General features: G+C 36.3%; 1 protein-coding gene and 1 long non-coding RNA gene across 4 annotated transcripts in view; both read left to right on the forward strand.

Annotated features, from left to right (window-relative positions):
* CDYL (chromodomain Y like) overlaps window positions 1-15,066 on the forward strand; it is a 105,803-nt gene that overhangs the window by 24,784 nt on the left and 65,953 nt on the right. The gene's annotated exons all lie outside the window — the stretch shown is intronic.
* Window positions 3,803-11,466, forward strand: LOC127012856 (uncharacterized). 2 transcript variants are annotated; one of them, XR_007766038.1, is made up of 4 exons: window positions 3,803-3,915; window positions 9,761-9,938; window positions 10,901-11,080; window positions 11,282-11,466. It is a non-coding gene; the product is annotated as an uncharacterized LOC127012856 (long non-coding RNA). The 2 variants fall into 2 exon arrangements; XR_007766037.1 differs by lacking the exon at window positions 9,761-9,938 and having other exon boundaries at window positions 3,803-3,931.

Raw genomic sequence — 15,066 nt, forward strand, 5'->3', positions numbered from 1 at the left:
TGAGAACTCAAGTTCAGACCTTAGACCGGTTGCTGAGAGGAGGAGGTGTTCAGAAGAATATATTGCACCACCATAAAGATACTTCAAAATATCCAACCACTTTTCTTGAGAAAAATAACGCCTTTCTGGAAGGCAATACTTAAAGAAGATGATAGTTTCAATGCTGACCAGTTCCACTGTAGGAATAATTCTTGTTTAGCCTGAGAGAAAAACTAAATGATGGTGTAGTGCTGTTTCTCAAAATGGCCCTTTTCCTTATTTAATTTTTTCAGAATTGCTGAAATTATTTTTACACACATCTTGAGCAGTTGAGTTTTGCATAGGCTGCAATGAAATCTGAGTGTTACTTGTAGTCTGAGCATATCCACTAGACCACAATCTTCACTGGGGCTTAAGCACATCCTTGATCTTTTATGGGTCCTGACTGAGTTTAGCCAGGAGCTAGCATCTAGATTCTCAAACCATGGTACTGCTGAGCATCAGCCAGGCAACTGTCTTAACAGCTATGCTTGCAGCGCTGTAGCCTGCTTCTTCATCCACAGTGTTTTTCCTGCTTTTCCATTTGGCCATTTTACTCCCACCTTCTACTCCAAGTCACTTTCAAATTTGTTATTGCATACAGTAAAAAGCCACCTGCTTGTCTTTTTGATGAAACTACTGTTGTACAGTACTTTCTACGTGCAACCTTTGTATCCTTTGTTCTATCCTAATCCTCACCTTCTTTTTACGTGGCTTCTTTCACAGACAGTGTTCCTTTTCCCTTCTGCTTGGATCCTTATTCTCTAACTCTATTTCCTTAAGCCCTCATTAAAATAATACCGTCTAGTCTTCCACCTTGAGAACTGAACATAGCAAGGGGTGCAGAGTTGTCTTTTAAATAATGCTGTTTTTCAGAGTGTACTCTTTATTGTTCCTTTCTGTTGACCCTCTTGTCCTCTCTACCCTTTTCCTTCTCTTACTGTATTTTAAATCTTTTTGGATCAACTATGTAACTAAGTGCTTACTAGCAGGATTTCAAATTGTTTGGCAGGTGCCAAGCTAAGCATTTTTTTAGATTTCCTCTGGTGTCACAGTAAGATCTGTTTCTGCTGATTTTGATGCATTAGCATTGTTGGTAGTCAGCAAAGTATCTCGCAAACTGCGTTGGCATGATTGAACCATACCACTAAATGTAAAACTCAGTGGTTAAAATTGAATATATTTACCTTTGACCCTTTGCTCTCACACTAATCTTTAAATAGGAAAGCATATACTGTTGCCGTTAGATCCATTGTACCTGGATCCACCATTAAGGAGAGTTTTTTGGAAACAATTCAGAATAAAGTAAATGCTGTTGCCTTGCTAAGTAGTAGGATATCCATTTCTGTTTTCTAAAAGAATGCAAAGCCAATCCTGCAACTTTTACTTATGTGGAAAATGCATACACAGGCAAACTGTCCTTTAGACTGAATTCTTTTTTCCCCAAACAATTTTAAGATATATTCAAAAAATTGTTTGTTTTTTCATGCCTGAAACATGTATGTATGTAGATTTTTAAGCCAGAAGCAGTTACGGAGGTGTACATGTATCAGATACACTTCATAATAATATGTGAAAGGAGCTTATGTTGATTCCCAGATCTGAAAATGGTTATCTGAATGAATCCTCATATACCATACTTGGGGCTCCTCCTGTTCCTTAACATACTTCCCTAATTAAGCTGTTCATTTCCTAGATTTAAATAGCTGTCCCCAGCTGTTGTGTGTTAGCAGATCCCCACTGCTAGTCTAAAAAATTGGCTGAAACTGTTTTTTAAATTCAGAATTTGGTCTGAATTTAATTTAGCCAATGTTTACTACTATAACCTCTTCTCTTTCTCTGGAGAGCAAGGCTTAGGCAGTGAAGTAATAACATTTAACAGATATAGTAACTCTCAGGTAGCTGTAAGAAAAATGAATCTGAGGAATTAAAAAAAAAATCTCTTCTTGACAGAACATGAAAGTAACAATATTATGCTAGATAAGCAAATAAGATACAGATTAATATAAAATTCTGAACATGTGATGATATGGCTAGGTGTATTTTTAAATAAGTATTTAACTTTAGTGAAAAACATACTTAAAATATGATACATCTGTTAAAGACTAAACTTTCTATAACCTACGAAGGTACAGAAAACTACAGAAAAGTATAAAATGCTGTGTCTTTTGCTGCCAGAGAATTACATCACTGAATCGGTCATGGGCTGAGCTTAAGTAAACTTGAGTTTTAAGTACCTAATCCATTCTTAGCAGTAGTAGCAAACCTTTCATAGATGCACAGAGATACTTTCTTCATTTCAGCTTATTCAACCGTCTCAATTAATTAACGTATTAAAAACTAAGAAAACCTTTTGGATTTCAGAAATCAATGTCTTATATATTCCTGTCTAAATAAAAGACTAGGTATGAGTTAAGATATTTTACTTCCAAAATCTTGAAGTATAAACACACAACCAAGTTTAGCTCCCTGCTACTCATTATTTTCTCAAAACAATTTATAATAAAATCATGTTAAGTAAAAAAAAAAACCCGAAACAACCAAGTATTTAAGTGCATAACCTATTTTTAGTTAAATAATACTAAAATAAACAACCAGAAAGGTAAGCTTCATGCACTGTAGTTAAATTTTAGTTTACATCCAAATAAAAATTTCTGTAAGTTATAAATAAACCCCTGGATTTTCAGAGTTTCCTTAATATTTTTAGGATTAAGAATGGTGCATTTCTTGGCTGAATAAAAAAAAACAGTTAAATCTTTTCACACCTTTATCATCACACTAATAAATGTGAGTGATGTATCATCCTGTTCAGCAAAACCCACCAACTTTGGTTAAAAGATGGTATTTATCATTTTGGCTTAACAATACCAACCAATGAAAATGGGCCTTTCCTTAAAATGTAGGATGCAGCTGCTGTTAAAATGTAAAATTCAAGCAAGTGGAAAACCTTGATTTAAACCAGGATTAAAATCTGTGGTGGTCTTAGTTTTGTTTGTTTGTTCATTTTTTTTTTTCTTCCAATGAATCCATTCTGCTGCTCCCATGCCTCCGAGTTTATTCATTCTTGTTAAAGCACCTATCTGGTGCAACAGGGAAGGGTAAACCAGAAAGAAGAACTGGACAAACCGAATCATAAAGGATTTGTTCCCAAAATGTAATGGAAGAGAGAAACAAAACTGGACCCCCTATCTTTGGAAGCTGCAGATATGGTTGAAGAGGAGGAGTGAAAAGACCATTGAACTGAGCTGGAGAAAGCAACTCTCGCTAAATTGATCTGATTAATTTCCATTTTATGTGTGTGTCCAGGGAAGTTAAAAAGAGCAGGAAAGAAGGTGGGAACAAATTTGAGTTAAAGTAAATTTGATTAGTGGCTAGATGAAGAGAAGGATAGAGTGGGAAAAGTAAATTTAAAAAGCAGGTTGAGCAAGAGCTAGCTGAACTTTGTTCTAGCCTATTTGTAGTACATGAAACATTCCTTTATTTTCTCCTTTAAATTTGGCTTTCTATTTGGTGTGGTTTCGTTTATTTCTTATTCTCTGTATGCAGTTGTTAGGATTTTTTTCTGATAATCAACACTAAAAAACCACCACCAAACTCATTCAGCTGATTTGAGAAAGCGAGGGTGGAGTTAACTACCCAGGAAAGCGTAGGATGACTCATGAGTCAGGAGACTCCTGGTTTGAAAAGGCCCTCAATTACCGGGGGCTGGACCCGTGGATCCAAACAATAGGAGATGGAGATGAACAGCTTCAAGGTGCAGTTCCATTGCAGCTTTTAAGCTGAGTTGAGTGGGGACTCTCTGTGGTTTCCCTTTTGACCCATCCCAAGCTACGGTTTCCTGCCTTGTATGAGCGCTGCTGCTGAGCTGATCTATTGGTGAGGCAATTCGGAGGGCTGGTGAGTTTTATACCAGGTGAGGGTACAAGAGGTAAAAGGTTCCTAAATCCTCTCCCTCTGAGATCAGATGAACTCCAGTGCTGTTCCCAAGGGAAGGGTCTGGGATACCCTGGGGTGGGAAGAGTGGGACTGTGGCAGAAATACTTTAGCTGTTGCCATGAAACTTCCCTTATAGGAAAGCCAGAGAAATGGCTAGGTGCTGTGATGAAATGACCTTTCTAAGGCTTTGGCTTTATTTGCTGAATGGGTAGGAACGTTGTAGTACTTAATCATTTAGCTAATCTTCAATGGGCTCAGCTATTAGGAGGCAGTTGATTGTGGGGAGGAAGAGAGGAAAGGAGAAGAGGGAAGATAAAAACAGGCTGTAAGACAGAATATATTGTGACAGTGGGACAAAATGTTCCATGACCCACTACAAGAAGTCTTTGGACATTTTGGTATCTGTACAAGAACAGTTGTGATTGATTATCGCTGAGTGGTGCCATTTCTTCTTACGGTCATCAGGTTTGTCAAATCACATCAAGCAGGAGAGAGAGCTTGCAATTCCAGGGAAGAGCTGTTTTCAGTAGAAACCATATCTGATGCCTGCAAAGGCCATCAAACCCAACAAGGTCTCTGAGCTGGCCTCAGCTATTCTTTTTGAAGACCTTTCTCTGTTACAGTTTCATCATCTAGTTACTGTCAAAGTTCTTGGTTTCAAAGTAATTCAAAAAGCCTTTCTGATGCTTGTTAGCTGATAGAAAACAAAAAAGAATAAAAGGAAAAATAACTCAGTTATTTCCATTGATTAAAGTAATTAAACTGATTCTTCAGGAGCTGCAATATCCCTATAATTGATAGAAGGAATGGGGAAGAGTAATAGTGAAATTATGACTGCCTGTTTCAGTGATAGCTTATAATTTACCTGCAACATAACACCTTACCTGTAAGCATCTGTAGACTGTCATTCTGTTCCATCAGACCACAGCTAAAATTAGTGTTATGTTGGCATAAGTTAGCACTGGTGCCACAAAAAGCAGAAAAGTTCCCTTCCTGTGCCTGGCTGCTCCTTCCTGCTCTTGTGCATGGCCAAAGCTTTTGAGCAATAATGGCGCAACATGATGCTGGAAAACAATTTAAGTTTAAAATATTTTTTTCTTTATTGGGACACTTTAAAGCTGGATCTGTTTCCCAGACTAGTTCATTGTGTAGCAAAAACCCGCTGTGCTAATGTTGGGGGGAGGGTCCAAAGAGCAGGGACTGCTTAAATTGGCACAAGTGCCTATACCAAAAGAAAAGTACCTCATATCATTGTGTTAGTCACCACTGTCTCAGTTATGCTGGTATTTTTAACGTATTCTTATGGAAATGTGGGGGGGTTGTGTGGTTTGTTTTGTTTTAATTTAGAAGGCAAGGCTTTTGCATTACCACGTGTCTCTGGCATTCGTATCCTAGCTATGTGATTGCCTGAATATCACCTTGCTGTAGGGTATGGTTGAATTCCATTGAGGGTGTTAAATCCAGAGACTGTAGCAGGCTGTGTATGTATAGAACATCTCACTTTTGATGTCTGGGGTAATCTGGATCTTACCTGTGTGGTGGCTTTCTGCTCTAAAAGTGTTAGATGTTGTCAGGTGTCCCTCTGCTTTGCCATCTTGGAAGCTAATTAACGTTCAAACATCAGGGTCCTCACTGAAAGCATTTATGTGAAGAGCTAGCTAAAACTTAGAATTTCCAACACAGGGAAATTCTGACAAACAGGATTTGTTTGGGTTTGGAGGGTTCGGGGGGAACAACAGAGGATGGTGGGGCTTTTTCTTGGTTGAAGTCAATTGAAATTGACTTTTTAACAGTAGAAATTCTCATCTTGTCTTGGGAATGTTAAAGTTGAGCTGAGTTTTGATACTTCAACCTGCATTTCGCCACTGTGGCATATCATATTCAGGGTGTTGTCATTTAGGAACTCAATATATTATTTACCCAAATGAACCAGGATCTTTGGCCAAGTTATTTCTCCCAGAATGCACCGAGAGTTATGTGTCTCTTGTGCTTCCTGCACAGACAGGTAGGAGGCATGCCTGCATAATGTGAGGAATTGCATCATCTTCTGAGGAAGGTCTTGTAATCCTCTGAAAAGAGTCGGGGCTTTAGGAGCTCAGAGGAGACGCCATCATGTCAACTTTTGTAGGAAAAGGAAGTTAAATTGATTTTGAATTACATTAAAGCAGAGTGCATTGAGTTGCTTTAAATATCATGTTGAGATGCTCCAACTCAGATCAGACAAAGAATGAAAAAGTGTCTTATGATTTTGTTGATTGAAGAAAATAAAACTTTCAGGAGAATTAAAATTCCCCATGGAAACATTGATTTAAGGAAAACTGCCTTACTGATAAGAAAATATTTCATTTGAAAAATTCCTGACAACATTTAAATTTAATAAGTAGTTATCTTTATGTTGCCTATACTTTCCAAACTGCCTCTCTAACCCTGACTCCAAAGTGTCACTGGTTTGAATGAAACAGAACGTAAGGGCTACTACTACAGTTCAAGCACTTGATCTGCTGGTGACCTTGGCTTTTCCATAAAGCTTCTTTCCCCTGTTGTCAATGAAGTATTAATCTTCATCTTTCTGCTTCTTAAAAATATTGAGTGGCTTTTGATCTAAGAGATGCTCTACTGGACTAGCCCGAAGATCTACCTAGGTAGTGTCCTGTCTTGAAATGACAGTAGTGAATGGATAAAGAATAATAAGACAGCACAGAGTGACTCTTCCTTTGGCATACCCTTCTCATTACTGGGAAACAGTAATCTGAGAGTTTACTGAGCTACAATTTACACTCAGTATTTAGTAATCTGTAATGGATCTATAGTTCATAAATTCGTCTAGTGCCTCCACTATGTGATGTGGCAATACATTCTGCAACTTGGTTTTATTTTTAAATAAAAATATAATATTTTTTATTTTTCACTAGGCATTCCCTGCTGCTTGTTGTTGTTATCGGAAGTATAGGAAATATTCCCTGTTCATTTTCTTATTCATCATTTCATATATGCCTTAACTTCATTCATCTCTTCCCCAGACTGAAGACTCAGTCTGTTTAGTTTTTCCTTCTTTGGAAACAGTTACAAACTTCTGATAGTTCTTGTCACTTGAGATAATCTCAAAAAAAAGATGGAGAGACAACTGCACATGCGATGTGGATAGCATTCAGGTTTATACAGTATGCGTGCAGTTTATGCAGTACTTGAGGAATTCAAGCAAACTTCAAAAAGTTCATTGTGTTTTGGGGTTTTCCAGGTTGAAAAAAGGTCTGGTCCCCGGAGTTCAATGCTCTCATATTTGTGATGAGTTGTTTAAGCAAGAAGAACCCAGTGGCACTGGGAAGTACAAAAAAAGATGGCACTTTAGATTTATTTTGGGGAGAGGTGGGGTGAACTAAAATAGTTGGAAAAAGGATAAGACAAAAGCAAACTCAGAAGGCCACCGGTCTTCATAACGATCTGTCTAGAGGCTTTGAGATCTAAAGCCTGTTTCAGCAGAGGATTCAGTTTTACACAGAGTGGTGTAGCTCAACTTACCAATCTTTGCAAATATCAGTTCAAAAAAGAAGCCCCTCAGTACCATCTGCTCTAGGAAGTTGGATAGTAAAGTTGTTTTTCTTGTCTGTTCACTTCCACCCATATAAAACATGAGCATTTTCATCCCATAGACACTTAAATTTTAAATACAGTCAGCAGAACCTTATTTCAGCTGTTAGTTTAGGAAAGTCTTGAAGGATTTCTCTTTAATTCTGGATATTACCACTTTCATTCTTCAGAACTGGCTCCAAACTCTTTGATAAAGAGAATCACAGCAATTTAATTTTATATTTGTATTACTGCTGTGTAGTACAAAGTAAATCCTCTCCCCCAATAATCAGTAACAGTTAAAAGTATTTTCAACTAACATTATTAAAATGACAAACAATACTGCAAAACATACATTTGTGGTCAGTCGTTTCCATCTTATTTCTCCTAGTTTTATCTGTCAAACTGGATTTATCTAAATTTGGTTGCAACTTTTAATAGGATTTTTATTTTTTTAAGTCTTAATATTTTTTTTCAAGTAAGAACTTACTCCACTTTGTTAGAACAACTTCCCTAATTTGTGGCGGTATTTTGAATTCTCAGTTTCCCTCCCTTTTTACATAAATACGCATATCCCCCTTCTTCAAAATATAGTCTATTCACGGTTGCTAGATCCAAGTATTAGTAAGTCAATCTGATCATGTGAGTGGACTATCCATCATGGTATCCAAATACCCCCTTATCCAAACTGATGGTCACATCTAAAACAGTAGTAGCAAGTATTCCACAGTAAACATATGCTGCCTTGGAAAAACCCTCTGAGGGAAAGGGAAACACTGGTGAATCTGGGGTTTTTTTTGTTTTTTTAATTATATTTTTTTTTTTAGGGGGGCAGGAATGGTGATGTAGACTGCAAACTGGATGCCTTGGTCTAGACAGGATACTGGCACTTGGAAAGCTGTGAAGGTGTAAGAGAGAACGGGCACAACTTACGCAGCAGTGTTTTAGGGCGTAAGGAGGCAGACTGAAACAGTTATTTTATGGCTAACGGCAGAAGAAAGCTTACACTGCTTCTATTACACACATTACACTCAATAAAAGGGCTGTTGCTCTCATAATGTTAAGCTAAAAAAAAAGCAAAATAAATGTGTGCTTTAGCAGTAGTTGGTCTGCGAAAGTGTCTCTCTCATATCCTGTCATAGACTGGTAGGTAGGAAAAAAAGCATCCCATTATAAGTTAAGGTACTATTAGCAGGGTCTCTAAGGTACATGCACACAGATGCATACAAAATCCTTTAGAAGAAATAAACCGTTTTTCCCCCTGATTTCTTTTTGAAAGTGACACTCGCTGTTTGTATAGTGGAAACTGAAATGAAATTTCACATTCATCAGTAACTTTATCCTTTAGGATTAAAGAGGAATCTGTTTCACTTCCCTTTCTCCTTGCTCCAGTGAGATGTCACAGAGTTCTGGAAGCGTCAAGAATAATTTCATTCAGAAATTGGCATCTGAATATCTGGATTATTAAAAAATAAAAAATGCTTGACTTAAACGCTTTTCTAGTTCGGAAGCCGTCATGCATTGGGGTTTTTTGTTTGTTTGTTTTTGAAACAGAGCTCTCTGAATGAAGATTCCAATCTGGCCCTTGAATAATTATTTCTAAATGTCAGGTGACAAGTTGAAATGACATTGTGCCTACAGAACAAAAATAAAAACTTTTATGTAATACTTCTTGCGTTTATAGGGAGTACTAATATAGGTTCCTTGCAAAATTTTGTTTATTTTGTTTTGGGGATTGGGATGGTTTCATTTTTACTTATCCTCTGTTTTAGTTGTTAGAAAGCAAGACTTCTTTAAACATGCGGTCAGGGTAAGGAATACATAGAAGAAGAGACAAAGTCCTAATCCTTTGTTGTGATGCCACATTGTACATGATTACTGTGAAAAGATTTGTGTCATAAAAAAAGATTAAAGACTTTGGGTAGAAAAGCTTTTGAAGGAGATGGACTTTTCAAAACTGTGATATCATCCTCATGTGATTGAAGACATTTCAAAAACAAGGAGTGAAAGACAAACATATGCAAGCAAGAAATTGGAAGGTTTTAATTCATACGCTTTCTGGTATTCTATAAAATGTAATTAGTCTTTAAGAATTCGTGATTATGCAATTAATTATCTTTACTTATATACAATTTGTAATATTTTCATGTGTATAAACTCAGTATTCAGTCTTTAAAGTAATCTCAAAAAATAATACATTCCTTCAGGTAACTTCCTCATATCTGATTTTTTTTTTCAGGTTGAGGGACTCTGGGTTAAATTTCCTTTGTGTTCATGACAAACCCGTATAAACCATGCTGCTACGGAACTGCAGCATTTTTCACTATAATTCGACACTCTCGTTATTCCAGAAAAACTCACCACTGCTGTATCTCCACTTACTTTTTTTTTTTCCTGCTCTGTCCCACTTCCATCATGTAAGTGTATGACTACACAGTAAACCAGCTGAAAACCAAAACGTTTCTGGATGTATTTATTTTTAGGCAGATCCATTTACCAGTTTAATTCACAACATTGCTACTTTTTGGAAAAGGAAGGAATCAGCTATGTTCTTTACAGTAACAAAGCCAAGCTGTTCCAGATTCAACAGGATATGAAACAAACGTGTTGGTTGTCATGGATTATAAGAACAAGGAAGGTTTTTTTGAGACCTCATCTGTTGAGGGGAAAAAAACCTAAATAAATCTTACATTCCCCCCAAAATGTAGTACATGCATTATTAACGTGCCTTTAAAAAAAAAAAAAAATTAGGAGGAAAGTACTTTTTAAAAGAAAAAAAAGTTGAAGGAATTATTACGGGATATTTAACTTTACCTAGTGCTTAACTGTTTGTCTGATTTCAGATTAAAAAAAAAATCTTTCTCACGTTAATGGCATGACTAATCTCACTCAATATAATGAAAAGCATAGCCTTAAAATCAAAGTCTGAATTAATCAGTGAGATATATCTTGGTGACTGATTAGTAATAGTAAAAATAGCAAGAAAAAAGCTGAACCTTTGTGTTACTCAAGTAGCAAGGTGTGGAAGATGCAGGCTCATGAACTACATGACAAAGTACAGCAGTTTGGACACAGTTTCCAGGAAATCCCTTTAAAAATCATTGCATCTAAATTTGTGCATTTGTTTTAGAGAGTCAATTCTGTTCTCTGTAGCACCACTGTAACGGTAACAATATCAATGAATTTAGTTTAATTTTTGAGTAACTGTAGAGATAAGAGTAAATCCTGTGCTGAGTAGCACTAATTACACTTTATGGTGCTAAAGTATTAAAAATGCTATCAAAAACTATCACAAAAGACCTTTAATATACAAACATCTTTTTTAAAGGTATGTTTTAAAACATATTCAAGTTAACCACTAGCTATTTTGAATTTACAGGTGATGCTGGACATTGCCAACAGATGACTAGATTAATTACCAGCACCTGAAAAAAGGGAAAATATCTATTTTTAAAGAAGATCCTGAATTCAAAAGATTTTTAAAAAATGTGACTATTTCTAGAAACAGATGGACTCTTGGCAAGGAATTTGCAGCATAAATTCTTTGGATGCAATATAGGTATGCAGTAATAATGCTAAGTATAAAGACAGATGTGTAGGGCGAAAGGAACTCTCACCTGTCCTTCCAGTCAAATTTGGAAGTGAAATATGCTTCTATATTTCGATGTTACTGTAACTATACTATGACAAAATAAGTATAATGCCATATTCCTGGAATTTGGCAACTTACTTCTAAATAAATTATTTCTATTTTATGTAGGCAGGGATTACCAAGGCTAGAAGTTTGGAAGACCAACATGCTAGACCTTGCCTGAGTGTTCCCTGAATCTGAAGACTTCTTTGTGCAAAGAAACCAACTGGCATTACTTCTGTGGGAAAGGTGTTTTGTGAGGCAGTAGCTGTTTCGGAAGGGTAACTCCCCACTGTTGACACTGGCCTGTGATGACCATTTCTTTATGGATTCTTCAGTCCATAAATAATGCTTATGTTGCAATGTGAAGATAATATTATGTGAATTTTTACATTGTTTTTGTGGCATTAGTTTGGATGTCAGTTTTTTTCCAATGGAGAAAGGGCAATAATGCTAAGATGTTATATATGAAAAACAGCTCTTAAGTAAGAAAGTGTTCACGCTTACAGTGCGTATTTAAACTGACTTTAAATATGAAAAGACATAGTGAAGGGGAAAGTAGATGCCAGTGTATTACATGCTTAAGTCTTGATTCTCCACGCACACATTAGTGAATTTGTCTATTCCATAAACAAAGAATTGAGACAGTCATTTATCCTGTACAGCCTATACAGTATAGAAATAACAATTTGAGATCTGTCAGTGAAATTGTACATATAACTACGGCAAAAAGAAAGGTTTGGGCCTAACTTAAAATACTTTCTATATGATAAAAAACCTGTTTGTGAACAGTGACTGTACCATAAACAGCTGTATAGATTAAAATGAACACAATGATTTTTAATTTTTTAAAAAATAAAACCAGTGTTATTTTGCAGGGTATTTTACAAATTACTTCAGTGTTGAAACTAGAGAAATGAGTAAGGGTTTAATATGCCATTACAGTATAAAAGGATGAGGAAAATAATCCTCCAGGCATTATTTGGAGAGCAAACTATGATGTGGGATTAGGAAAAGCATTGCAAATAGCAGTATCAGATTCAAACAGGGACAAACACAGGGAAAGGAATAAAAAGCAACTGAGACTAAAGGGGATGGCATGAGAGATGATTTTTTTTTTTTCTTTTCCAAGAACTACCCTTTTAAACAGGTGAAGTGTTATCTTAGAAGTGAGTAGAGCGGGTGGGTGAGGATGCACCAAAAGCTAATACAGTATCCATATCTGGTGGAAAATATAGAAAAATATGTTCTTCCTCTGCAAAACAGCACGTGCTAGTTTACTTACAATATTTTTGTAGTAATAATAGTTGACAGATGATTTCATATGACCTCTCTGCAGAGGGAAAGACTTGAATGCAAGTAGAGAAGGAAATTTGTGCTTGTAGAAGGTAACTCTTGGTTCCTTTGTTCTTGAGGATGGACTTTAACAAGTTGTAGTGTCATGCCATTTCTGCCTAAATGAAGATTTCAGACATGGTTCTTTTTAGGAAAAAAACTCTGGCTTTCCACAGACTTTAAAGAGTATTGGCAAAATCTGCAGAACAAATAGTTTAGGTTTCCTTAATATCTGCGTTGTGACCTTAGAAGACAAAGTTTTTAAGCATTTTATCAAGAGTGCAATGGCTACTTCATGCTACAGCCAATTTTGAGACAATGTTTTCTGGACAAAAATAATGGGCAAGAATAAATGTTTTCAGTAACAGATAACTTCTTTTATTTTATTACCTGATTCTGGAAACGGTGTGTATTTTTCCTTATCTTACTTCATTCCAGAGGGTAGTGAATAGAAGATTCTTCTGAAGAAGTTTTTTTATATTACTTCAGAAATTCTTGTTAACCATGTAATAGAGAAGTTGCTGCTACCCAGCTTTTTAAAAAAAAAAAAAATCTGAATTATTGAAAAATGAGTTTAACTGTCTCAACAGAAACTGCTGTTAATGAAGCTGCCCTTTTCCAAGCCTAAACCACTTTGCTTTTCATGCTGTTTGTTGTTATTGCCAAAGCATGAGGGATTTTGAGATGGGACAACATGTTTTATCAACGAACATCAGTCATCAAATTAATATCTAGTGTCTGTTACTTTTAGTATGCACGTATGAACTGATGGTGGATAGGATCAGTAAATAACGGAGCTTAAGACAGTGCATATTTTCAAAAGACAATAGAAGAAAATCTTATAGGCATCAGTCCCTTTGACTCAGAACTTGTAATATCAACGTAATGTGTTAGGTTGAATGACTAGTGATTTGACGTTAAGAAGTATGTATCATGCCTAAAGCATTAGATACATTTGTATGAAAATATATTTCAATAATTACAATTTTCCCAAAATGTATCAGGAAGAGGTATATGTATGTTAAAAACAGTGATACAATGTAGGCAAATTTTATTTCTGATTGGCATGTTTGAAGGATGAAAGGATGAGGCTTAGGAAGCCCTTAAAATTACAAATATTGGTGAAATAAGAAAGTAATTTGAACACATAGCTTATTGCAAAACTTGTACTACTAATGTGCTATGTGCAGGCCTAGTAAAAAGTTAATTATGTGCCAAAGATCATGAACTTATTTGTATGTACTCTGAATTTTGTTGTTGTTGTTAGGAAGGTACAGACTGGAAGAACATTATAAAACTCCTCTGTTTTTATGAATAAACTTTAAAACCTTGCAAGCTGGAAGAATCTTTTCCAAGCAGAGAGTTACCAGTGATACCACAGCTTTATTTGTACCCCACAGCCTGGTTCCAAAAGAAAATGGGAGAGTGGAGTCATGGAAGCTGCAGTGGTATTAAATAAGAAACAAGAATTTAGGTTCAGACTAAAAGCTGGGGAGACAGAGGAGAGGGACTTGAGACCTAAAACAGAGAAATGCCTTTTTCCAACTGGAAAAATAGTTCATCTACTAATAAATCCCACAGAGAAACAGAATGTCAGAACTAAGAGGCAGCTGTGCAGCATTGAGGTTGATTAATTAGGGGAAATTTCCATATCACCAGCTTTTCTAGATGGGATTAGATCAAGTATTGAGAGAAGTCATATTGCAGGCAGAGTGACTGGGGACCCGTGCTCATACAGCACATTCTTCTAGGACATGTTGGAGTTGAGGTAAGGAACACAGAACGAGCCAGTAAATAATGTTTTTCTTAACTATGATATGGAATTGTTTAGTGTGTTTTCCTGTATTTGAAAACAAAAATGCAGTCATGGTCTTCTGTCCAGAAGCTTGAATTATGTCTTGCTGAAATAAGCTTTTGGTGCAAGGGTGAGAGGAGCCTGGTAGGAGGCCGTAAGTGTGTATTGTGCCTTCTTGGATGCAGTGATTCCAAAGAAAGCTTGTCGCTACTATCTTTATGTAGGACAAGTACTTCAGGACCTCTAAGAGAAAAAAGGAAGAAGAGACTGCTACTGAATAAGCTTCTAAGAGCTTATATTAGGTCTGTGTCCCTTCTTACTGAGGTTTGGTCAAGTGATCTACAGTAGCAGAGTCATGTCACTGTCCCTTCTGCAAGCAGTAGGCTGCTGAAAAGCCTTGTTTGGTGTTGATAGGTAAAAGTGTTATTGTAGAATTAAGTGGAATTTGATAAATTAAGTGCAGCATACAAAGTTCACTCTTCAACTGTCCTGTGATTTTCTTTCTCTTCTTTCTTGTTACACTTCCCATTTCTGAAGTTTTCTTAGCCATGACAAAGTGTTCTCTAACATATCTGGAGTGCAGTTTTGCTGTGGCCTGCTGTGGCCTACTGTCTCCTTAAGGCAATCTTTTTAGATAAAATACTTTGAATCTTTATCAGTCACTTGTCTTTATAGAGTCTTTGTAATTGAGCACTGTTGAAGGTTCAGTTTCTCCTGCTTTGAAAGCAAAAGTCTGTAATCTTGATGCTTAATGTTGACGAATTCTTCATCTGCTACTCTGTAT

The sequence above is a fragment of the Gymnogyps californianus genome, chromosome 2, assembly GCF_018139145.2.
Source record: "Gymnogyps californianus isolate 813 chromosome 2, ASM1813914v2, whole genome shotgun sequence".
Lineage (NCBI taxonomy): Eukaryota > Metazoa > Chordata > Aves > Accipitriformes > Cathartidae > Gymnogyps > Gymnogyps californianus.